Consider the following 26,848-nt stretch of genomic DNA (forward strand, 5'->3'; position numbering starts at 1 on the left):
ACCGAAAGATATTTAATTTTTGTTCAACAGTATTACTAGGTACAGTGTTGCCTTGTGTATGTCAAAATATTTCAGACAGATGATTTTCATATATGGAATTTAAATAACAAGGCTCATGACATTTTACTTTTAACCTACAAGATACATTGAATACAATTAAAATAGTCAAGTTAATGTCAAAGGAAATAACAAAAATAACTTCTCTGATTTAATTTAAATTTAAAATATATTTTCAGTGTTTCAGAGAAAGAGTGAGGGTATTGCAGAAATTGCTCTATGTTATAGTAGTTGAGAAAGCAGAGTGTGTATTTTGTGTGATGTAACACCTATTGCAACATTTGAATGAACAAAATCTGAATGGGAAAATACACCTTTGTAGTCAAAGGGAATAATATATCACTTGAATTGTGTTCCTGAATTGCCATTTGTCTGGGAGATTGAATTTTTGAACATAACAGCAGTAAAATGCAAAAAAGGCAGATTAATATAGTGATGACTGTGAAAAAATTTAAGTGCTCAGGATCAGAATTTGAACTTATGGTCCACACAATAGTACTCCATTTCTTTCTTACAAATATGATTATTGAAAAGATTAATATTTTATGTTGAAAAAGCCACTTATTTGAATAAGCTCTCAATTATAATATTCCCCATTAAAGATGTTTTTTCCCCCACTTTTTAGTTGAAATAGCAATATGTATAAAATGCAGTTGATGTTCTGGCTTTCAATCTGACAAGCTTTTGCAATATGTAGAATACATGATAGGCAGAGCCCTTTCAAAATGTTCTTTTTGAGCTTTTTTCTGGGTAATGGTTTCTGGATTAGCCTAGGGATTAGTGCCGCGGGTAGCATCTGAGATAGTGGTTTCTTTTTCTCTAATCCTGTTCTTTCCTATGTGGCCCACTCTTTAAGTCCTTCTTCCCTCCTTTTGCTTCTTTTCTTGTTGATTTCATTCTTCTGTTCAACAATATGATCGAGTGCCTCCTATATGCCAGGCATTATTCAATACAGCTCCTTGCTCTCTTGAAGCTTCCCATCTTGTGAGGCAGGTGAACCATCACACAAACAAGTGAAAGTATTCACTATGATTAGGTCCAGAGAGTAGTGAGAGAGAGCAGGGCACCTTTGTGCTGGGGAGGTGGGGGGAGGCAAAGTCCGCTCACTTCGTGTGGAAAGATGGGGCTGTTACTTCCTTCTTGAGCCTTTTTCTGTTTATTCTCAGCCTGATTCCTAATAGCCTGACTGCACTCACAACTTTCATGTACCCGGAGTTGAAGCCAGTGCCACGGTGTGTCTCTTCCCCCACTTAGAGATCTGCCAGTGACAGAAAAACATCTCCCTAATGTGCTTTTGCTTTTCTTATTTCCTATTAAGCATAATGATTGAGTATTTTACAAGGCATTCCTGATCCTTCCACCACCACCTAGCTTCATTCTCTTAGTACCACACATGTTGTATTTGCTTCTGTTATAGACCCTCTCACGTTGCCTTATAACGTTTCTCTTCCATCCCGTTATTATGCCACCCCAGCTGCCCCTGTAAAAGCCAGGTAAGCATGGTTTCTGTTTATCTTTGTTTGTTTTTTCCCCCAGAGGTTAAACAGTGACTGAGGCAAATAAGTTTCAATAACTTATGTTGTATTTTGTAACCATATTAATAAATGGGTTATTTTTATAGTACTTAGTCTTACAATAATTCCAAGCCACAAATATACTTTTTTCCAAGATGTAAATTGTTAAGTGAAAGCACAAAATGTAATATATTATGGGATTAATTTCAGAAACTAAATGCACTCTTGTCAATTAAATAAAATGTAAAAGGTACATTAATAACTAGTTTCCTCTGTTTCAGTATTTATATTTTTCATAGCCAAAGACAGCAGGATTCTGAACCACATTTAGAATTAATCAGAAGAAACCTAAGAGGCATGTAGAAAAACAACGTAATTATATATGTGGTTTTATATATGCACTGCAAAGTGAAATTAGATAAGTCATTTGAAGAGTTGTATGATTCATTATAATGCAATCCATTATGTGGCTCACCTTAAATTATAATGTAACACTGAAAAAAATGCCACGGCCCTAAAGAAATATTTTATGTGAGGGATGTCATCATGCATTTACCGGAATCAGTATCGATATTTATAAGTTTTCATAGAAAAACTTCTAAACATTTTAAAGCAACATTTAAAAAGAACGTTACATTGTGAATATTTAGTTATGTGTTTTTATTTGTTCACTACTAAGATGGAGAAAAATTGATTATATTGACATCATTCTTAAGGTTTTAACAGTGTTTGCCATTATTTCCATTAGTTAAAAAAAAGTGAATAAGTATCGATTTGTAGATCAGCAGTCATTGACTTGAAACATCAAGGCATTTTTGTATTTTGTACAGCCTTTTAAAGTCTACGTACGTTTTTACTATCTTTAGTCATACCAATTTTAAAGAGTGGTCATTAAGTTCTTTGGACATGAATTACTTGCCCCCAAAAGAAGAAGAATATTAATAATACAAATACTTATGTTTATGTTTTTGTAAAAATATCTACATTTAAAGTTTTATATTGTTCCTTCCAATATGTCAGTTAGTAGGTAGTAAAATGATAAATTCAGCTAAATATAATGGAGAGAAGGGAAGAAAAAAATGTGAATACAACTTAATAATTTCTTAACTTTTGTTTTCTTCTACGTGTCAGAGAAACTTATTTAAACTCAAGTTTTAGTTGAATGGTAATTTTTATTATTTAAAAGAGAAATGTGGCATCATTGTAATTATACTCTCAAGGTGTATGTTTGCTTTGTTTTGTTTTTAATTTATTGTGAGTTCAAAGGGAATAGCTGTCTCATCATGAGTTTCTGTCAATGATCAGGAAATAAAATTAAGAAGAAAATAGTGAGGAGAGGGTCTCTGCTTCATATTCTAATCCATCAGGATAACACATATGTCATGCATGTTCTTAATTCTTGATTAAAAATCTCGATTAAGATGGAAGAGATTCTGGTTTTTCACCTTTAAATATTCTTTAATATAGAGAGTTGACAGTGATGGATTGACTAATAAGTAATAAATATAGAATCAGAGGTCTGGAATAATCTTTGAAATATCACCTCCAACTCCCTGAATCTCAGAAGTAGTGCATTGAAATATTTGAATTCCTAAAGATCTTTAAAGAAAATTTCATCACTTTTTTATTGTGATATATATCATACATACAGATGAATGCATAAAGCTTAGACAGTTTAAAGAATAGCCATATATTCCTATGGGACCAACACCCAGTTCAAGAAATAGAACATTACTCTTGCCCTAGAACATTAGTCTTTCACTCTACATGAAATTGCTTTTACTTTCTATCAAAACCAGTTCCAGTTGTCAAAGTTTATGTTCAAGGATTACATGTAGAATCACTGTGTTCCCCTTACCTCCCAAAGTTTCAGGGCTTTATTACTGGAAAGAGTTAAACTCAACAGAGACCCTGCCTAGACCAGAAGTGTTTCTATTCCTGGTGATTCTGAAATGCATTTAGTGGCTGAAAATAAAAGTGTGTCATTTAGGTAATTGTGCCAGGTGATGTGTTTGTTGAAAGAGCTGTGGGGAGCATCCTTCTATCTGTCTTTAAAATGCAGAGGCTTAAGATGAAATGTTGTAGAGATTTGGGCAGATGGGACAGAGAAGAGATTCTTGGGTTGACATCGATTAAATCCATCTTTCAGGATAATAGAAAAGATCCAGTAGTACCACAATCAGCTGAAATAGTAGGGTAGAAGGTGACTACTGGGAGGCAATTTTCAATTAAGACATCAGACAAATGTGGGCACCCGGTGGCTTAGTCAGTTAAGCCTCCAACTTCAGCTCAGGTCATGATCTCACCGTTCGTGAGTTGGAGCCCTGCATCAGGCTCTCTGCTGACAGCTCAGAGCCTGGAGTCTCCTGCTTTGGATTCTGTGTTTCCCTCCCTCTCTGCCTCTCCCATGCTTGCATTCTGTCTCTTTCTCAAAAATAAACAAACAATTTAAAAAAGACATCAGACAAGTGACTTCAGTGGGTGTAATCAAGTTTTTCAGAAGGAAAAAAACGTGTACTGTCATTTTTTACTAGACACTAGATCTTTAAATATACACCTCAGTGTTCTGCCCACAAAACATGTTGCTTTTCTTCATTTTGATAGGTACAGCATTATGTCCAAACTTATTTCTTATACCACTTCTTTTTTTTTTAAGTTTATTTATTTTGAGAGAGAAACAGAGGAAGAGCTTGAGCAGGGTAGAGAGAGAGGGGGAGAGAGAATCCCAAGCAGGCTCCATGCGGTCACTGCAGAGCCCCACACGGGGCTCACTGTGGGGCTCACTTTCAGGAACCGCGAGATTATGATCTGAGCGGAAATCAAGAGTCAGACGCTTAACCGACTGAGCCACCCAGCCTCTCTTCTTATGCTACTTTCTTACATTAGGGCCCTTTGTTTGGTTTTGTTTTATTGTATTTTGGATTATTAATCACTGAGCAGATACTTTATTATTATAAAAGGAATTATAAATATCATTGAAATGGTGCTGGTGTTGAAGGAGCAGATGGGTGCTGATTTCTGCAGTTTTTTGTCTTTGTTTTTTAATATTTTCCCAAAATAGCTGTTGGCAAAGTATAATAATCTGTGATCAGATTACTGGAACAGAAGAAAAAAAAAAAAAGGAAAAGGAAATTAACCATACATAGGTCTACATATATTTTTTCTAAAAAGAGAAAAAACCCAACACCTCTAAATATGGATATTTGTTATAATTAAAGAACATAGAAACACTTCTATCAGACTTAATATTGCACCTCTCCCATTTCATGATTTTCATTTTCCCTTGCCCTCCTGTTTACCTCTATGCTCTGTAGTGGATCTGTGTAATAATCATTGCTGCCAGGGCAAAGCTCCCACCAGCCAGAGATGTGACAGTTCACAAAGAGAGATGTTTTGGCATTCCCAGACACAGAGGACATTAAATTTGGTGTGAGACAGAACAGGTCTTCTTTATTTTGACCTATAAAACATAGATGCTATTGTAAAAAATATCACTACACAAAATATCTTCAGCCAGTAGCTTTGGATGATATCAATCTTCAAGGTTTGCACTGTATTTTATTACTGTATGTTTTGCCTCCTCCTCTTTATATTTTGAAAAGAAAACCAAGGGGATTCACTATACTATATATCAATTTTGAAGCAACTTGTCTGGCTTCAGAGGCATCTCTGAAAGGAGTGTCCCATTTCGTTGTTAGAGTATATTCTTTAACATGTTAAAGGATCATAGGTTTTAATATCACTAGCTGGGGTAAAGGGCAAGAACTAATCAATATTCTTTCCTAGATCTGTCCCAGGGTGTCTTGCAACCCTATCTGTTTCCTGTTTCTCCTTTACTTCTTCTGCTTGAGAGCTTTTCTAGTTAAAGTCTCCCACATCTCATACACAGTCCATTAGGATATCCCATTTTCTCTACCTATAAAGTGTACTTGGAATCCAACCACTTGTTACCTCAACTGCTACCACTTTGGATTGAACTACCAGGATAAGACAGAAAAAGATAATAAGATATAAAAATACTACCTAATAATAATATAATTTATAATAATATAAATGTATAATGATTTCATAAATTAATGAAATAAATTTATAATTTATAGGGGCACCTGAGTAGCTCAGTCGGTTGAACATCCGACTTCTGCTCAGGTCATGATCTCAAGGTTGCTCAATTTGAGCCCCACATTAGGTTTGCTGCTGTCAGCGCAGAGCCTGCTTCAGATCCTCAGTGCCCCTCTCTCTCTGCCCCTCTCCCGCTCATGCTCTCTCTCTCAAAAATAAATAAAGCATTAAAAAATACTGTAAATTTATAATACTATAATATAAAAAGAAGAATATACTTTCCTTGCTTTATCCCCTTTCTCCTCCATTCTTTCCCTCAGTCCACAATCTCCATAAAGAAGCAAAATGATTAATTTGAAATATAAATCCAATCATGTCCTTCTTCTCGGCCTCTGTAGTGACTTTCCATTTGACGACAAGCCATAGTCCTTACAGTGACCCATAAAGCTCTACTGATCCAATCTCCATTACCTGCCTGAGCTGCTCCCCTGACTTGATTCCAGCACATTTGCCTTTTTGTGGCTGCTTTGCTCCAGCCCTTTCATCTCCCTGGAGACCTCTGTAGACAGCCAGTGTTCTCACTCCTGACCTCCTGGGAGTCTTGGTCACCTGTCACCTTTATAGTCTCATAGTTTACTGCTTGTCTTATCCTAACATTCTCATTCTCTTTTCCTCTGCTCTCCTTTTCCCATGATGATCATCACCTTCTAACATACAATGTTATTAAACTATTGTGTGTTTATGGTCCATTTTCTTGCTACGATGTAAGATGCATGAGGGCTGAAATCTTCCATTTGTCCATGGTGTATTTTAAGCACTTAGAAATTATTTATTCAGTAAATGAATCCGTATAAAATAAATGATTGGTATACACCTTACTGGCTCTTCACTTTTCTTCCTTCCAGATCTCACAGCCGCCCTTATTTGTAACTAGACAAATGGGTGGCATCAGCACTAAATCTCTTAGATGTAGCATCCTAAACCAAATATTAGAACCAAAATTTTAAAAGGAAAGTGAATCTCAAATATAAATATCTTTAAGTCGTTTTTTAAGCATGACCATAACACCCTTATTTCTGTCTCTCTCAAAAACATCTACAAACTTTCATTATCGCTTTTGGTTCCAAAAAGGAGTTACCAAAAAGAGATGTTTTCAATCTAGATTTAATATCCCTATTGATATCCATGTTACTCTAAGGGTAATTCAGTTCTCCACTAATTTATAGATGGGAGGAATGAGAATCTTGGAATAAATGCTGAATATGATCAGAAAAGAAAATAGATCAAAATCTTCTTGTCATAGTCCTTTTAGGCTGCTATAACAAAATACCATAGACTGGATGGCTTATAAGCAAAAGAAAGCTATATCTCAAAGTTCTGGAGGCCAGGAAGTCCAACATCAAGATGTCAGCAGATTAATACCTGATGAGAACCTGCTCCCTGTTTCATAGGTGGCCATCTTTACATTGCATACTCATGTGGAAGGGACAAAGAAGCTCCTCAATGTCTCTTATAAGAACACCATGCCCTCCTCATGTACCACTGCTACCTAATCATCTGTCAAAGGCCCCACTTGCTAATATCATCACATTGGGTGTTGGGATTTCAACATGAATTTTGAGGAGGGACACAAACTTTCAGTCTATAGCACCTCTCTATTCACAGAGATAGAAATAAAATTACATCAAGATTAAAGGTGGAAAGTTTTTAGGAGAAAGTTTGGCATTAAATACCACAATAATATGGGATGCCTGGGTGGCGCTCAGTTGGTTAAATCTCCGACTCTTGGTTTTGGCTCAGGTCATGGTCTCATGATTGGCGACATAGAGCCCCACGTTGGGCTTTGCACTGGCAGCATGGAGCCTGCTTGGGATTGTTTCTCTCCCTTTCTCTCTGCCCTCCCTCCCCTCAAAATAAATAAATAAGCATTTCTTTAAAAAAAATGAAAATCCACAAAAATATGAAAAAATTCGTTTCTGGCAATAGTGTTTAAAAAGCAGCCACTCTATGTATCATGACCTTGTTGAAAAGGGTAATTATTTAGGTCAGTATGTGAGTATTTTGTGTGAACTTACATGATAACATTTGAAGACAGTACAGGTTCTGAATGAAAGAGTAAAGATCTCATATACTCATATACTCATATTTTTCCATCTATAATGGAAAAATATAGATCCACAGAAAGTGTAGTGGAAATATGGGTTGGGTGCTAGAACAGGAAGATAGATTAAAAATTTTACCAAAAAATTTTAACCAACTTTGGCTGAAAAATTTTACCAAATGCTAATCAGTGAAGGGAGGAACCTTTTGTTTCAGTTTTACCCCTAAAGTAGGTCACAGTGTCATACGCTAAAAAGCTAGAAGGGGGGCGCCTGGGTGGCTTGGTCGGTTAAGCGTCTCACTTCGGCTCAGGTCACGTCTCACGGTCCGTGAGTTCAAGCCCCGCGTCGGGCTCTGTGCTGACAGCTCAGAGCCTGGAGCCTGTTTCCGATTCTGTGTCTCCCTCTCTCTCTGCCCCTCCCCTGTTCATGCTCTGTCTCTCTCTGTCTCAAAAATAAATAAATATTAAAAAAAATAATAATAAAAAAATAAAAAAATTAAAAAAAAAAATAAAAAGCTAGAAGGGACAGCAAGTGCATTTGATTAGAAAATCAAGGTCCCAAATATCATTTGAAATGGGTTTGAGCAAAACAAATATAATTTAATGCAGTAGTGAGAACTTCTATAGTTAGTCCAAAAAAAAAAAAAAAACCTGCATAATGAAAAGATGGTAAAGCTGTATAGCGTAGAAAGATCATTAGAATTCTAGTAGCTACCAGAAAAAAGAGTCTGATGTGAAGATGAACTATTGTAATGAGCACTCAGGGTACAAGGATACTTCCTAGGATTTTTTGCTTTCAGAAACCACAATTTAAGAGGGACTTGAAAAATGGAAACTCCAAGAATGTTCATCAGAGTGGGAAATGAAGGAAGAGGAATGAACTGTCTGGAAAATACACTGCTTAGGCACTGACCATGAAGCTCATTTAATCCCCTTAACTCTGCAAGTGGATTAATGTCTCCACAAGATAGAAAATTTAGTATTGCTCTTTTTACTAAATCGAAATTATCAATGAAACTTTCAAATGGACACCATCTTGGGAAAATATCTCAACAGAACTAACTCAAGAAAAAATAAAAATTGGAAAAGGTCTGTAACCATTAAAGGGATTCAGTCACTAGTTAAAAACTTATTTACAAAAAAATCTCAAAAGGCCTAAACATTTTTGCAGGAAACTTCTATAAACAATTTCGAGAATATACAAACTGAACAAAATACAGTCTAGAAGAATGTTTTATTTGCAAGTCATTTTATAAGTCTTGGATAATCTTGATGTCCAAACCAGAGAAGAGAATATGATAAGATAAAATTAAAGGTAAATCTTATTTGTAAAATTAGATGAAAAAATCCTCAGTGAAATAATAAAAACTGAACCCAGACACATATTTAAAACATGTATCATGACCGAAGGTGTTTTATCGAAAATGTTAAAGAGTGGTTTGACCTCAGAAAATTTATTAAGGTAATTTCCCACATGAGTAGATTAAAGGTTAAAAAAAGCACATTAGTAATGATTTCACAAAAATATTTGATAAAATTCAGTGTCCCATTGTAATAAAAACTCTTAGCAAACTGGAAATAGAAAGTAACTATCCCTAACTGGATAAAGGGAGTCTACTAAGACTCACAGCAGATGTCATGCTTGATGCTGAAAGATGTGAAGTGTTCGCTTTATATTAGAAATGAGGCATGTCTACTCTCACTGCTCCTATTTACTGTTGTAGTAGATGTCCTAACCAGAGCAGTAAAACAAGAAGAATGAAAATTCAAATATTATATATAAATGTAAATTAAAATTAATATATAGTTACATATGGTTAGATTAAGATACGTTAAAAATAGTAAACATTCTTTTCTTTGAAACAACATTGATCCAAACTATTTTTAAATGATGCATAAAAGGGAGGAAAATTAGGTTGTCTTTATTTGTTACTTATGGGTTTTATAAATATGTTCTTTGTTTCTATTCAAAAGTGCTGATATTAATGGGAAAAAAGCCATGGGCAAAACAAAGTCTAGAGGAAACGATTATTTTGTTTTGGAAACTCTTTGACATAAAAATTCTTTAATTAAACCGTATTGTCTTAGACATAGTAGATTCAATTTAACTAACATATAGTATAGTATTGGTTTTAGAAGTAGAATTTAGTAATTCATCCCTTACATATAATACCCAGTGCTCATCTAAACAAGTGCCCTTCTTAATGCCCATCACCCATTTAGCCTATCTCCCCACCTACCTCCCCTCAATCAACCCTCAATTTGTTCTCTCTGTTTAGGAATCTCTTAGGGCTTGCCTCCCTCTCTGGACATAGTGTATGTTTATAACAATGATAAAAAAATTTCTGTAGAAAACTTGTTTAATACATTGGGTCCCACAGACTTTAATCCTACTGGGCAGTAGTGGTATATAATTTGGGAGTGGATTTGACTACATACAGCAAAACAAATGAAAATATTTCAATAAGATAGCAGTTAATTTCATTCACAAAGGAAAGAGATATATGTGTTTTGGAGATAAGGTGGTCTGGCTTTTCCATATATTCATCAGGGACCCAGGCTCATTCTAGCCTACCACTCTAGCATCTTTAGGTATAGTCCTTGTCCTCATGGTTCAGCCCAGCTGTGAAACCTCCAGTCATAGCATGCCCTTTTTAGCCAGCAGGATAGATGAAGTGGCAAAGCAGGACGTACAAATAATACTTTGGCTTTACCTATCTGCTGTTGAGGGTGAGGCATGTCATCCTATAATTGAGCAGCAATGTGACTAGCTAAAAATTAGGGTTTTTGTGCTGAAGGTGGAAAGGGAAAGGGATATTGTAAGGCTAGTGGTCCTTGTTACATGTCAGGTGGCTGTTTAACTTCATAATAATGATGGTTTAATTGTTGGAAGATTAGAGGAGACATACTATTTTTTTAAGTTTATTTATTTATTCTGAGAGAGAGAGAGAAAGAATCTCAAGCAGGCTCCATGCTGTCAGTGCAAAGCCAGGTGTAGGGCTCAATCCCATGAACCATGAGATGATGAACTAAGCCAAAGCCAAGAGTCAGATGCTCAACTGACTGAGCCACCCAGGCACCCCACAGAGGAGACATACTCTTCACTTGATTTTTTTTTAATGTTATTTATTTTTGAGAGAAACAGAGTGCGAGCAGGGGAGGGGCAGAGAGAGAGGAAGACACAGAATCTGAAGCAGGCTGCAGGCTGTGAGTTGGCAGCACAGAGCTCGACATGGGGCTCGAACTTACGAACCCCAAGATCATGACCGGAACCAAAGTTGGATGCTCAATCAACTGAGCCACTCAGGTGCCCCTTTACTTGTTTTTACCTTGTCCCTTTCAGTATAGGAGTAAGTCTGTCATCGAGCACTTATTTTTTTTAAGATGACTTTGTCATTATGAATGGTAAACACACTAGCATAGAAACAAGAAATAACACATATAATAAGCTTCATTAAAATTCAGTTATTTAGAGTGAAATTGCCTAATTCTTCCAGGCAACTCATACTAACAAATTGTACTTAGCATAATTGCTGGGTTAATATTATCTCTTTTTCCAAATTACATATTTTTGATTCACATTTATTATGGCAGTTGTCCTCTGCACTTGGAGTGATAACACACTGTTTATTTATACATTCTAGGACCCAGAATCAAGCTTTGATTTTTCTACCATCTCTACCTGCTCACTCCTGAACTGTTACAAACACACAGACATACACACACACAGACACACACACACACACACACACACACACACACACACACACATCTTCATTATCATTTCACCTATTGATGGACCCTTATGTTACCTCCATATCTTGGCTATTGTAAATAGTGCTGCAATAAACATAGGGGTACATATATCCTTTCAAAACAGAGTTTTTGTTTTCTTTGGATAAATGCCTAGTAGTGAAATTATTGGATCATATGGTATTTCTATTTTTAATTTTTTGAGGAGCCCCCATACTTTTTCCACAGTGACTATACCAATTTACATTTCCACCAACACTGTACATGGGTTCCTTTTTTCCACATCTTCACCAACACTTGTAATTTCTTGTGTTTGAGTTTAGCCATTCTGACAGGTATAAGGTGATATCCCATTGTGGTTTTGATTTTCATTTTCCCGATGATGAGTGATGTTGAGCATCTTTCCGTGTGTCTGTTGACCATCTGTATGTCTTCTTTTGAAAAATGTCTGTTCAGGGCCTCTGCCCATTTTTTAATTGGGTTGTTGTTTTTTTGGTGTTGAGTTGTGTATGATCTTTACATATTTTTGATATTAACCCCTTATCATTTGCAAATATTGTCTCCCATTCAGTAGGTTGCCTTTTGTTTTGTTGATGGTTTCCTTTGACGTGCAAAAGTTTTTATTTCGATGTAGACCCAATAGTTTATTTTTGCTTTTCTTTCCTTTGTTCTTAGGAGACATATCTAGAAAAATGCTGTTATGTTCGATGTCTGAGAAATTACATCTTGTGTTATCTTCTAGAATTTTTATGGTTTCAGGCCTGACACTTAGATCTTAAATCCATCTTGAGTTTGTTTTTGTACGTGGTGTACATGTAGCTGTCGAGTTTTCCTGACACCATTTATTGAAGAGATTATCTTCTCCTTAGTGTATATTCTTGCCTCTTTTGTCATAGATTAATTAACCATATAATTGTCGGCTTATTTCTGGGCTTTCTATCCATTGATCTATGTGTCTGTTTCTTTGCTAGTACCATACTGGTTTGATTACTACAGCTTTGTAGTATATCTTGAGAACTGGAATTGTGATACCTCCAGCTCTGTTTTTCTTTCTCAAGATTGGAGAAAAAGAGAGCAATTAATGGATAGGCTGTTTTGAATAACTTTATGAGCCAGACTTTGAGTACGACATAATTTCTCCACTGGATATGCACAATGATACTAGGATTTGGGTAGTTCTGGAATCTAGAAACATTCTTATTCCACTATCAGGGGCTATTCTAAGAGAGGAGGAAGAGGAGGGCATTAACATTGTTCTAAGAAGCAAGTCAGCACAATGCCAAATGATAAGTCTTAACAGCTTGGTCAGTGATATGTTGTACAGTGTTCTATCCTCAGTCCTGATGCTTTAAAGAAATCAGTACAGCCTAAGGGCTTGCTGATCCATGAGCAGAGGCACCGCCACATGTGATCCAGCACATGATAAAACATTTTAATATTTCTAGAACTGTGCTTTCTTACTTTGGATATGTACATTTAATGTAATCACTCTTGTTTTTGTTTTTTTTTTCCTCCTTGCAAAGTTTCTATTAAGTTGAGGGTATACTTCAAAAGTGATGGTTGGCCCAAACAAATAGAAATTCAAAGGAAAAAAAAATAAAAATAACTTCAACCTAAACCTCACAGCTTATATAAAAACTAACTTAAAATGTATCACAGTTAAATGTGAAACATAAAACTACAACACTTTTACGAAAAAAAAATAGGAGAAAATCATCAGGACCTAGGGCTAGGTGAAAAGTTCTTAGACCTGACACTAAATGCACAATCCATAAAAGGGAAAATTGACAAATTGAAGTCATCAAAACTAAAAACTTTTGCTTCGAAAAAGATGCTGTGAAGAAGATGTGAAGACAAGGTACAGAGGCAGAGATATATTTGCAAACCACATATCTGACAAAGGCCTTTTATCTAGAATATAATATAAGCTTTCAAAATTCAACAGTAAAAGAAAAAAAAAGCAATCCAGTTAGAAAATGGACAAAAGACATGAGTAGACATTTCATTGAAGAAGATATATAGTTGGCAGATAGGCGTATGAAAAGATGGCCAACATCATTACTTACCAGGGAAATGCAGATTAAAAGCAAAGTAAAGTATTACTACACACCCACCTATCACACTGGCTAAAATGTAAAAATAGCGATAACACCAAATAAAGCCCAGGGTGTGGAGAACTGGATCACTCATACATTACTAGTAGAAATCATTTTACACATAGCCACTCTAGAAAAGAGAATGACAGTTTCTCACAAAATGGCCATATGACCCAGCAATTGCATTCTTGAGCATTTATTCTCAGAGAAACAAATTTATGTTCACAGAAAAACCTGCACATGCCTGTTCATTGCAGCATAATTTAGAGAAGCCTCAAGCTGGAAACAATCCAAATGTCCTGCAAAAGATGATTAGTTAAACTATGGTACATCTGTACCATGAAATAAGACTCAGCAGTAAATAGGAATGAATTATTGATATGTATAACAGCTTGGATGTGTCTCAATGGAATTGTGCTGAGAAGCCAATCTCAGACGATGACCCAGTGTATGATTCTGTTTATAAAACATTCTTGAAATGACAAACTTATAAAAGATAGAGACCAGATTTCCTCATGTGCTGTGGACGATAGTTGAACAGGATGTTACCATAGGGAGAAATTGGATGAAGGTTATCTGGGATCTCTCTGTATTATTTCTTCCGAATTCATGTGAATCTACCATGATCTTAAAAGCAAACAAACAAAAAACTAAATGGTCCCTTCAACTCAAGGGAAAACGGACAAAAGACTCAACCTTGTAGTTAAATAACTTGCCCATGATCCCACAGCGTGTGAATATAGCAGTGCTTAGACTTGAACTCAGAGAGCTGACTTTAAATCTAGTCTCTGTTTCCACAGCACATGCCATCCTCCTGGTCCCACTCAAGGTAAATGGCAGTAATTTTTACATGCAGGCCTTTGCAGCCATTTCTCCAAAGGAAAAAAAAGTGAGAAAGAAAGAAACATTAAAATGAAAGAAATTCAAAGAAAATTGGGATCAGATGTTAGGTTGTAGTCAAACTCTCCTCAACTGTGCCTCTCAAACATCTCAAGGTCACCTGGGGTTCTTGATAAAATGCAGATTCGAACTGAGTCAGTCTTGGGTGGGGCCTGAGACTAGTTCTGATAAGCTCCCAGGTGATGCTAAAATTGTAATCCATGGACCAGTCACTGAGCAGCAGGGATAAAAGGATAAAAGAAACAGGGATAGCTGTTTGTAACTAAGGTAACGAAGAATGCCTTACAACAAACAGCATTTCAGATGCGGTTAGGATACTGCACTCCAGTGGCACATGGAATGAGAGAGGAAGAAAAACATTGTCGGGCTGTAGTTTAAGCCTGGGGAATCCATCCATAAGTGAAGACAGCTGAGTGGAAAGAGACACACACTCAAGAGTCAAAGCGTTGTGTTAAGATGATGCTTTGCAGTCAGTTGCAGCAAACAGCTGTTGTAAATGTGAGGTTGTCTACTTTTTACATTTGTGTGTAAAAGAAATTATTGATAATGTAGGAAGTTTATTGTGTCCACAGCCTAGACTGTCATCAGACCTGACAACTCCAGTTCCATTCAGTTAAGTGTTTTGGGATTTGATTTGTCCTGTTATCTAAACTAATTAAGGTCAGAATATCCAAAGTTCCATTTATTCAGGGGTACGTATGTTTAATTTTTGTATTACTGAATAGCACAAATAAATTGTGCCAAAGAGTTTTAGATGCCCTTCTTTGAAAGTCACTCTTTAATTATTAATGCTTTTATCAGGCTTTCTGAAAGGTGCCATGTTTCCGAGAGTAACTAAAGCTTGATGGGGCTTTATGTTATGATAGGAAATTAATAAATGAGTATGAGAACTGAGGAAATGAAGTGTGAAATTGTGTGGTATTTCAAAGTGTGAGCTTCTTTTGTCATCTATATTTTATCACACACTAGGTCATATTTGGTGGAGTATTTGCTCATGGGTCAGCAAGCCCATAGGCTGTAGTAGTTTCTTTAAAACAACAAGCATGAAGGGTGGAACACTGATCAACTGCACCCCTGGCCGAGCTGCAAGACCTTTTAATTTCATGGGGTGTTGTACTGACTTGCTTCTTAGGAACAGGTGAATGCCTTTTTCTTTTCCCTCCTCCCTTAGAACAGTCCCTGATGGTAGAAGTAATGACACACAAAACTACCCTTGAGAAGCTTACTTTCTCATTAGTCTCTCGTCTCCACTCTTGCTCCCAGTTCCTCCACTTCAGCCTCCACTCCACAGCCAGAGTTTACAACACACCTGTGATTCCATCACCTACAGGATGAAGTCTCAATGTATCTCGGCATGGATCACAGGGCCTCTTGTGTGTTGGCTCCTGCCTTTCTCACCAGCCTCGTTTTCTAGCCCTCCCCACTTCCAGTGTTCCTTGAGCTCTGGCCATACTAAACTACTTGTAGTTCTTAGAACTCACCTTGCTCACCTGCCTCTAGGTTGACCTATAAGCTGTTTTCTCTTTTTGGCATGTTTTGTTTGTTTTTGTTTTGTTTTGTTTTGTTTTGTTTTGTTTTGTTTCCGCTTGGCCACCTGCTGGACACTTGATCCCTAGCTTAGTCACCTCCTCCATGAGGCTGCCTTAGTCAAGGCTGTTTGGTTTCAAGGTCTAGAAATCCACCGAAATTATCACCAAAAAAGTGTTTATGTAAATGAAAATCAGGCCACTTCATGCTTTTCTGAACAGGACAGGAAATATGCTAGGGCTTTGGAGAGAACCCAGTTAGGAACCAAGTTGGCTCCCTTGGTGTTGTGTAGTTTCCATCACTCCTCTCTGTGACTGATCCATTCTTCTCTTTTGATTTGTGAAGGGATGTTCTGGCTTCTCTACCCTTTTGTCACTTCAGCTTGCTAATGGCTTTGCTTTGGATTCCCCTGATACCATTTGGCCCTGATATTACATGAATTTCTGACTCAGCTAACATCTCATTTTCACAATATCAGATTTTTAGGCAGAGATGTTTACACTGGCCCAGTTAGGTCAAGTGGCTGATTAGCTGTATACAGAGCTATATACAGGATTGTATACAGAGTGAGGTCCTACCGTAACTTCCATGGAGCCCACCATTCAAGGCTGGGAGGTGTGTTTGGTGCTGCTTCTCTGATTCTACCGCTCAGAGGGAGATGGCCCTTCCCCTTTCTCCGAAGTCTCACTTTACAGAGTTCCTACACACAGTTCTACTTACCCTTCACTCAAAGGGTATACTGATCTCAGATTTTAGGGCATGACATCTCAGTTCATATGAATAAGCCCTTTTCCAAATTCTGGGGTGGTTTTCCCTCTCATGGTTTTCTTGCCAAGTAAGAAGAGGAAGTTCACTTTTTGGAATGGCCGTGTTCTCACTGGGATTATTACAAAAACTTTGTTGTTGGTGGTGGTGGTGCAGGGGACTCAATTCTGTTTATTTGGGGAAAATTATAATTAAATTTAAGAGAAAATTAGGTTTTTAAATCTCTTGTGCTGTGAAAATGTATCTACTTGAGTGAGCTAAAGATAGTAAAATTACATCTAGGTTAATATCATTCAGCTCTCTAAACTCCTTCCTGACTATTCCGGTGAGAGTGCTTTAGATGATAAGGGGCAACATTTTTCTAAGAAAACTTATTTAAGTGGAAATATCCTAAAGAAACTCAATTAAAGCTGAAATCAGAGAATTATGGAGTTTTCTCTTTAAATACATACCACATCCTACAAATTGTTCCATGATGCTCTATTTTGAGAATTTATCTCACAGAATACCAGTTCTATAATAGAATAGGAACATGGTGAAGATTTTATTGATTAGGGCAAAGAAAAGTACTGTTTTTGAGAGGCCTATTCCATATAGCCCGTGTGATCCTCTTGACACACCTCTTACTTCATGCTGAGATTTGCTGAATATATAGAATGATTTCCCACTGTGACTGTCAGGAGAAGGGTATACCTGAGGAGAAGAAAAATTGGGTAAAAATTTTTGAATTGTAAAATGTGATCTCTTTCTTTCTCTCCATTACCTTCCTCCCCCACCCCCCGCCTTTTTTTCTTCTTTATCCAGGAAGCATAGAACTTGATTGTGCTTTATTTTTCCCACCCATAAGAAAATGAACCTATTGCCCTTATGTACTATGATTATTTGGGGGAATCTTGTGCATGTACCTTATAAACCATAATGTTTTAGAAAGGTGAGACACTGTTAAGGGTCTAGTATGTGCAGTGAAGGGAACAAAGATGCCTCACATGTGACCCCTACCCTAAAGGGTTAGCACTTATTTGGGGAGTCAGGATAATCTAGTCTCCTTGTCTGAACAAGAGAAAAATCATTTGGAGTAGAATCTGCTCCTATTTTAAAAGCCCTTTCCCTCCTATCCCAGATTATTCTTATTATTGGATCAGTTTGGGAAATACTGACAAAAGATTTCATTTTCATTTTCTTCATTCATTAAATGGAGGATAAAATGCCTACCCAGGAGATTGTGACAAAGTATGAATAAGGTAACATTCCTGAAAGTACCCGCATGGTGCTTGGAACATGATAGGTGCTTAGGAAATGGTAGCTCTCCTTCCTTTTAATAGAACGAAGAAAGAATTGACAGAACCTGAATGGAAGTACAAATTAAAGTGTCCTGGTAATTCAGAGCAGAGGAAGAAGAGTTTGTTTCCATTTGGGAAGGAGAGATGAATTCCCTGTACTGGCCCATCACTCTGAAAGGTGGTGTGTGCAGCAGGTTTAGCGGGCAGGCACTGGCATCTCTTAGTTCTACAAGACTGGGTTTCAAATCCTGGGTTTTCACTGAACAGCTGAGGAACCTGAAACATGTCACTTAACCTCATGTTATCAGTTTTCTTATTTATATAATAAAAGTAATTAAAAAAACCTAACTCATAGGATTGTTGTCAGACAATAAAGCCCTCATTCATTCATTCATTCATTCATTCGACGAGTATTTTTGAGCACTTGCTTTCTGTCAGGCATGGTTCTGCATGCTAGGGATATAGCAGTGACCAAAGAAAAAACAGCCCCCCACCATATAGTCAGTGCTCAACAAATGAGAGCCATTGTTATGCTGTAATAAAAAGTATTCCAGCCCTGTTAGTCTGATTTATATTTTGTTGCCATGACAGATATATAAATTACTGGAGCTTTAACCATTTGGCTGGAACCACAGAATCAAAATAATAAGCCTTAGCTGGAAAGAGCGCCAGAGCTCCTATGGGACATTGCTGATGTTGCCCATTGTATACACATCTGGTAGCTGTTGATGCACAGTGAGTGTGCCCCATTATTTATTTTTTTAGAAGTAGTGATTGATTGATTGATAACTGTGTGATCTAGGTACATACTCCTATTAAATCCTTCTTGTGAGTCAGGGCTCATATTTTGAAGCACTTGATGGTGGTTATACTTGTAATCATTGACCAAAGGCATAATAAATTTAACAAGTCCACATCATGTGTGCATATGCATATTTTGAAGGCAGGGCATTGACAAGGAAGATGAAGGAGAGGACAGGAGTAAGGATATACCACCTTAACTTTGTTATCATTAGCTACAGTTGGTCAACAACCAGTTCATTATGGTCAGGATTACCATATTAATAGTTTGTGCTGAATTGTTCCTAGTCTTAGTTTGGTGCTTATTTGTTTTGCTGAGGATCCTCTTTGTATACATGCATTGGTAGTGCATCAAGACCTTGAATTAGAATTTTGCAATGTATCGAAAAGCCAGATACTCCTTGTTAAAGTGTTATGATAACAGAAATAGTCAAGAAAACCAGGCGGGAACTTAAAAGATGGTAGGAAGAGAAATGCCATTATTACATTTTAGAGGCATTGTTCTTGAGTGCAAATGCATGGATGTCTTCGTGAATTATGCGAGCTGAGAATTAGCACTATGAGCTTTTGTGAAAATTAGTGTTTGTGCAGTTTATTGATGGTGTAGATGCTACACGAAAGACATTTACCACCTTCATGAATAAGAATTCTCTTTTTTAGTTCTATTTTTAGTCATTTAGTTAAGGAAACAATTGTCTTCACCTTAAGATAATTTCAGTTTTGGATAGAAATTTGAACACAATTTTGTCAAAAAAAACTCATTCATGTACATACTATTTTCCAGAAAAAAGTGTTGCCTTCAAAGTAGACGTATGTACATTAGATTTTAATGAACAAGTCCTTTGTCAGTTGTCCATCCCTCTATTTATCAGCTGTCATAAGATGTATGTGAATTTATACTGACCTGTTTTTAACATTTTAGATGGTTAGACAAATATCCAAGTTCACCTTATTCTCATTCAACTAACAGAATGATTTCCTGCTTTCTGGGAATAAAAACATTGAATGGAAAATGAATAAAGGTGTGCAAAACAAATGCTGGATTTTTCATAATTCTGCAAGGTGGTATACTCCCTGACATCTCATGTTTGTTTTGGTTCATGTGAAGCTTCTGCTTTTGCCAAGGGCCAGGAGATAGCTACAGAGGCTCCAGTCATCCTTGAATATACGGTGGTCTGAGCCAAGTAGGGGTCAGAGAGAACTAAAATGCACCTGAGGCCTTCTCTTGTCATCTTGCTCTGTTTCAGTCATAGCCATTGACATCAAGAGATTTCAGTGTATCATTACTGGAAGGGAAAGGAGTGGGGATAGTCTACCATGACTAGAAGACTATTTGGCTGTGTCCGGTTTCCCTCATACATCAAAACCCACCTATTCCCTCATGGTAGCCTCTGAGCTTTTTGTTCTTATCCAGATACCATATTTAGAAACAAGGTATATTATCCTAGATTAGTGCAAGTGGAATGGTTTTCCAGTACATCCTGTGTTGTAGGTCAGTCAGTTATGGTTGACCCAAGAAAGTGAAGACCCAAGGAAGAAAAGTCAAGGAGGATAAGTTTCGTGGAAATAATAGACTTTGATCCTAAGGGGCCCTGATGGGATCCTGTTTGTTTAGAGCACTTACCAGTAGGGTGGATTATTATGCATCAGATTTACAGAAGTCTGAACATCATCTTAAGACCCTGGAACACCATGCCTGTTGCAGAGTGATCAAAACTCCTAGGCCATGGTTTCAAAATTGATCCTCACCCCACCTGCATCAGAATACGCATTCCAGGTCCTTACCAAAGCTACTAGATGTGAGTTAGTAGGTGTGTGCTCTGGAATCTGCATTTTTAAAATAATCTTATTAAGAATAGAGAATTTAATTACAAAGAAATAATTAGTGGCAGCTTATTTTCTTTTTGAAATTTTTAAAAATTTCAATTTAAAATTTGATACCAAATTCTCAAAACTAATTTACCCTCGGTTTACTTAATTTAAAAAATATTTGTATACATTACTTGAAGTCAAACAAACAATATTGTGATGCATTTTTAAAATTTAATTTTTTTCATAACAATTTCCAAAAAAATATTTTCATTGAAGAGTGGTAAGTGCACTCTTTAACCCTCATTCCCTATTTCCCTTATCCCCCCATCCACCTCCCTTCTGGTAGCCATTAGTTCTCTATAGTTAAGAGTCTGTGTCTTGGTATTTCTTTCTCTCTCTTTTTTTTTTCTCCTTTTGCTCATTCGTTTACTATAAAAAGTTTCTGCACAGGGAGGGAAACAATCAACAACACTAAAAGGCAAACCTACTTACTGGGAGAAGATATTTGTAAATGACATATCTGATAAAGGGTTATTATCCAAAATATATAAAGAACTGATACAACTCAATACCCAAAAAAGAAATAATCTGATTAAAAATGGGCAGAAGACATGAACAGACATCTCTCCAAAGAAGACATCCAGGTGGCCAGCAGACACATGAAAAGATACTCAACATCACACATCATCAGGGAATTGCAAGTCAAAACCACAATGAGATACTACTTCACACCTGTCAGAATGGCTAAAATCAAAAACATAAGGAACAGCCTGTGTTGGAGAGGATGTGGAGAGAAAGAAACCCTCTTGCTTTTTGGTGGAAATACAAACCAGTATAGCCACTGTGGAACACAGTGTGGAGGTTCCTCAAAAAATTAAAAAGAGAAATAGTCTACAATCCAGTCATCACACTACTGTGTATTTACCCCCCAAATACAAAAACCCTAATTCAAAGGGATACATGCATCCCTAGGTTTATTGCAGCATTATTTACAACAGCCAAACTATGGAAGCTGCCCAAGTTTCCATCAATAGATGAATGGATAAAGGAGATGTGGTATATATTTACAATGGAACATTGGTCACCCATAAAAAAAGAATGAAATCTCATCATTTGCAATAATATGGATGAAGCTAGAGAGTATAACGCTAAGCAAAATAAGTCAAAGAGAGACAAATACTGTATGATCTCACTTATGTAGAATTTAAGAAACAAAAGGAGCAGTGGAATCTGTATTTTAAGCTCCCTGGGAAATAATCAAGTTTGAACAATATTGTGTTATGGGGTTGTAGGAATCAAACTCAGATTTAGGAAGACCCAATAGTGACCTGAATCCAGAAGATTTTGCTGGAAACAGTGCTCTGATTTTGCCTCTCACCTGACCCATTTGGAGAATAATAGATTGGCTTTGGTGAGAATGACATTGATCTGCAGAACAGAGATTCACAACCTGGAGAACTTTTAAAAATCACACATTGCTTACCCTACCCCTCAAAAGGTCAAACTGAGTAGGTCTGAACTTAAGCATTTATATATGTACGTAAGATTCAAAGATCCTAGAATCGGAGGACTCTTGTACCAAGCAGGTGTATGACTTTATTTATCTAGTCTAATTTTTTTCAAAAATAGGCTCCCATCTCCCACTTTGCTTTTTGACATTTCGTAAATACTTTGGAATAGTTCAGCAACTGGATATAGATCAGTTTTGATACTGTAAGACTGATGCTAGAGTATATTGGACTTTTTGGAGCAGTTTCTGTCTTCATGACTGATTCTCATGGAAGAAAGTCTTTTAAAGTAAAATATGCAGAGCCTCTCATGGCTATTGTCTTTCTTTGTCTTCCAAGAATCCCTATGAGATAAAGGGGACAAGAATAGGTTTTATTGTTCTCTTTTAAATACTTGTAATTAGAGCAAGTCCTGGAAGATTCCTTGTGAGAGCAAGCTTGGATATGGTGCATAGACATGCATTCATGAGCAAATGAAGACATTTGCTTCAAGAGCAAATTCAGGAATGTATCTTGACCTAATGGTCAAGAATCCCCAGTTACAGAATACTTGGGTCTATTTCTATTACTAATTTAAAGGGATTTGAATAATCTAAGTCTAAACCTCTCCTCAATTAAGTTATAGTTTATTCAAAATATGGTTTAATTGTATTCTAGGTAGTGGGGGCTCCCACTGCATTCCTGAATAAATAGCTAAAGCACACATATTTTAAGTCTCTAATCCTAGAATTTCAACAGAATTAGATAAGGCAAAAAAAAAAAATAGGAGGAAGTGTATGGAAATGTTTTTGCCACTGATTACATGGTTTTTGTTTGTTTATGCCTCATTAATTAAAAGCATTTGTTTTATTTTGAAATATCCAGTTGCATCTTTATAACTAAGTTGACAAAATTAAATAGAAACTATCTTTTTTCCATTGAAAGAGGTAGTGTATATGTTAAGGTCATAGGCGAGTAGATATTTGGTGATATTTTAGCTACGAAAGCTGCCTTGAAGTATGAACAATAACAAATATAATTGCTGTTGTGTTTTACCTATCTTATTTAGAATTAATAAGCATTTTATTGTTTTCCTAAGAAAGGTAAGTATTGAATACTTTATTTTAAGCTTTTCTTTTATTATCAAGAGTTATTTATTAATGCTTCCTGATTTCTTTTGATATATGACATAGAAAAAAAAGTGCCCAAATTTTAGATGTTTTTGGTGGCATTCAGTTGAATTTTTAAAATTCTACCTCATCCAGCCATATTTTTGTCTTATAACCACTGTTTTAGTCCTTAAACACCATGTCTTACTTATAGATATTGAAGCTGCTTCATAAAATTCGGGGTGTATCACTTTTTAAAAAATGGCTATCAGATAATGAAACTGTAATAAAAAATGAAGAACTACCCAGTGATTCCACAATATAGAATACAGAGAGTAAGAGTCAACGTAATATAATTGGCTTGTGCAGACGGACAGAGTCCAGAGAATCAAGCAGTAATGTTGTTGGTTTATGCGTTCTGGGCACGTGTCAAAATGCAGGACATTGCAGGAGTGGATTCTATGTTTCATGAAAACAGCCTTGGTGAAAATCTGTGAAGCATGGATCCCTCATCGCTCCTGACATAGAACCTCTGCCAACACATTGCCTTTGTTCTCCCCTTAACTGGAGCTCCTGTGGCAATATCTAATGCAAATCTCAGCTGCTTCGTGGAGCTTTTTGGAATTGCCCTGTCCCTCAGGGATCTCTCCTTCTCTCAGCTCCTTGCTGCTCATTATTTTTGACACACAGCATTCAGTGTATGCTCCCCTGAGTTATTAGTTTCCTCTTTAATTATGTAATTAGTGGATGGTTCAGTGGTATATTTCTTGTCCCTTATCCAGAAGGCCAGAAAAATGCTTTTCTTAGAAAGACGTTCTACTGGGAGTCACAGAAATCCTGGACTAATAGACAGGAGACATTTTATCCCTGGTTCTCCTCTGATTGTGGGAAAGAAACTTCGAGCAGAGCACTTAACCTACCTTTGTTTCTTTCCTCTGCTATTAAATGAAGGAATTGAACTAGATAATCTCCAGATAATCTACTTTAAAATTGTGTTTCTGAGACTTCAGGTTCAATGTGGCAGATTAAGTACATGATTTTTATCTTTTTATCTCCCCAAATCTCTCTAAAAAGGGTGGAAAAGGAGTTTTAAAAAATTATAAACCTGAAAAGATAAAGAGACTAAGAGAGATTCTACAGCAAGTAACAGATTAATACATATTTGGAAAGTGGAAAGTAGAGAACTGGTAATAAGCTTCGTATAACAGGAGGTGTTACAACTAAGTGTCCTTGAGAGGTAAGCCCCATGAGAAGCAAGCTGATTGGTCTAAAAGACCACATGAAAGTTTCAAGCCTTGGTGATGGGCTATGTGGAAATTGGGAGTGCTATCTGGGGTTGCAACCAGGGAATTAATATGCAGTCTGTTCCAGCCTCCTCTCTCTTCCTGCAGAACACTGGCAACATATTTGACCCTTTCAGGAGATGGGCAAGTTCTTCTCTAGAGAATTGAAAACCCCCCTGATGAAGAGGAACTTAGGTGTCTGAACTGAAAAGGAGAATTTAAAAAAAAAGAGAGAAAAAGGAAAAGAAACTCATTTGGAACAAGCAATGTAGAGAGGAATAGAAATTAGAAATAGCTGAACACAGAAAATAGAAAAAGTTGAGGAAATCTCTAAGAAAGGATGTAAACAAAACAGACAGTAGAAAGGAAATGGTTTTACAATTTGAAGAGCATTCCAGCAGATCCCACATGGAAATATGGAATTCTGAAAAAGAGAACAGAGATAGAGAAAAGAAATTATCAAAGACATATATAAGAATATTTATCAATAGAATGATTTAAATCTTCAGATTAAAATGACTTCATAAGATGGATAAGAAATGCCTGAGAAAATGAATGAGAAAAGACTTCATTAGGGCACATCAGTAAAAGTTCAGAACAGGAGGCTAAAGAGAAGATTTTTAAAGCTTCTGGGGATGAGAGAGGGGAGATTGAGAGAGATCATAGATAAATTGTGAAAAATCAGAATTAGGTTGGCGTCTGACTTTTCAACAACAGGATTATAAGAGAGAATATAGAGAAGTAATATCCTTAAATCTCTTAGAGGAAATGATTGTCAGCTTGTAAATCTATATCCAAACACAATGAAGGATGAAGCTAAAATAAAGATATTTTATTTTTAGATAGATATTTTAAAGATAAGTGAAGGTGATTAAGAGGTACAAATTTCCAGATATAAAATAAATAAGTCATGGGGATAGTATAGCATAGGGAATATAGTCAATAAAAAAAAATCCAAACATGGTTCAGAAACCATGCCATAGTTCTTGAACTCTAGTAAAAATAAAAAGGTGTTCAAGAAAGTTAATCATAGGACAATTACTTGGCTCAGTGAAGAACAACATTTATATATCTTTAAATTATGGTTTTACTAAACCAGTGCTAGTATTTAATACAATCTAAATACTGATTTTACTAAAAATTGTGATATGTCCAGTACTGAATATAATAAAGGCCTTATATGAAAAACCCACAGCAAACATCATACTCCGTGGTGAAAAACTGAGACCTTTTTCCCTTAAGGTCAGGAACAAGACAAAGATGTCTGCTTTCACTGCTCTTATTCAACATAGTATTGGAAGTCCTAGCTACAGTAATTAGACAACATAAAGAAATAAAAGGCATCCAAATTGATAGGGAAAAAGTAAAACTCTCACTGTTTGCAGCTGGCATGATTATATAGAAAACTCTAACGACTCTACCAAAACACTACCAGAACTGATAAATGAATTCAGTAAACTCATAGGATATAGATTCAATGCACGGAAATCTGTTAACATTCTTATACACAAATACTGAAGGAGCAGAAATTAAGGAAACAATCTCATTTACAATTGTACCAGAAACAATAAAATATCTGGGAATAAACTTAAACTAAAGAGGTGGAAGACCTGGACTCTGAAAACTATAAAACACTGATGAAAGAAATTCAAGAGGATGCAAAGACATGGAAAGACATTCCATGTTCACACATTGGAAGAACAAATGTTATTAAAATGTTTACCACCTAAAGTAATCTACCATTTAATGGAATCCCTATCAAAATACCAACATCATTTTCCACACAACCAGAAGAAATAATCCTCACATTTGTATGGAACCACAAAAGACCTCGAATAGCCAAAGCAATGTTGAATATGGAGAAAAACAAAACTGAAGGCATCACAATTCCAGATATCAAGTTACATTACAAAGTGGTAGTAATTAAAGCAGTATGGTACTAGTATAAAAATAGACACATAGATCAATAGAATAGAACAGAAAACCCAGCAATACACCCAGTTGTATGGTCAATTAATCTTTGACAAAGGAAGAATGAATATCCATAGGTAAAGATAGTCTCTTCAACACATTGTCTTGGGAAAACTGGAGAGCAACATGCAAAAGAATGAATCTGGACCATTTTCTTTGACCATACACGAAAATAAACTCAAAGTGGATTAAAGACCTAAATGTGAGACTTGAAACCATAACAGTCCTTGAAGAGAGTACAGGCAGTAATCTCTCTGACAGCAGCCATAGCAACATTTTTCTAGGTAGGCCTCTTAAGGGAAATAAAAGTAAAAATAACTATTGGGACTGTAT

General features: G+C 36.3%; 1 protein-coding gene and 1 long non-coding RNA gene across 14 annotated transcripts in view; one reads left to right on the forward strand and one right to left on the reverse strand.

The window, feature by feature from the left end:
• PAM (peptidylglycine alpha-amidating monooxygenase) overlaps positions 1-26,848 on the forward strand; it is a 274,684-nt gene that overhangs the window by 82,992 nt on the left and 164,844 nt on the right. The gene's annotated exons all lie outside the window — the stretch shown is intronic.
• The window catches only part of LOC107180752, a 31,140-nt gene continuing 21,310 nt past the window's right edge, over positions 17,019-26,848 (reverse strand). The window contains exon 4 of the long non-coding RNA XR_001511506.2: positions 17,019-17,465. This is a non-coding gene — a long non-coding RNA (uncharacterized LOC107180752). The remainder of the gene's footprint in view (positions 17,466-26,848) is intronic.

The sequence above is a fragment of the Panthera tigris genome, chromosome A1, assembly GCF_018350195.1.
Source record: "Panthera tigris isolate Pti1 chromosome A1, P.tigris_Pti1_mat1.1, whole genome shotgun sequence".
Classification (NCBI taxonomy): Eukaryota; Metazoa; Chordata; class Mammalia; order Carnivora; family Felidae; genus Panthera; species Panthera tigris.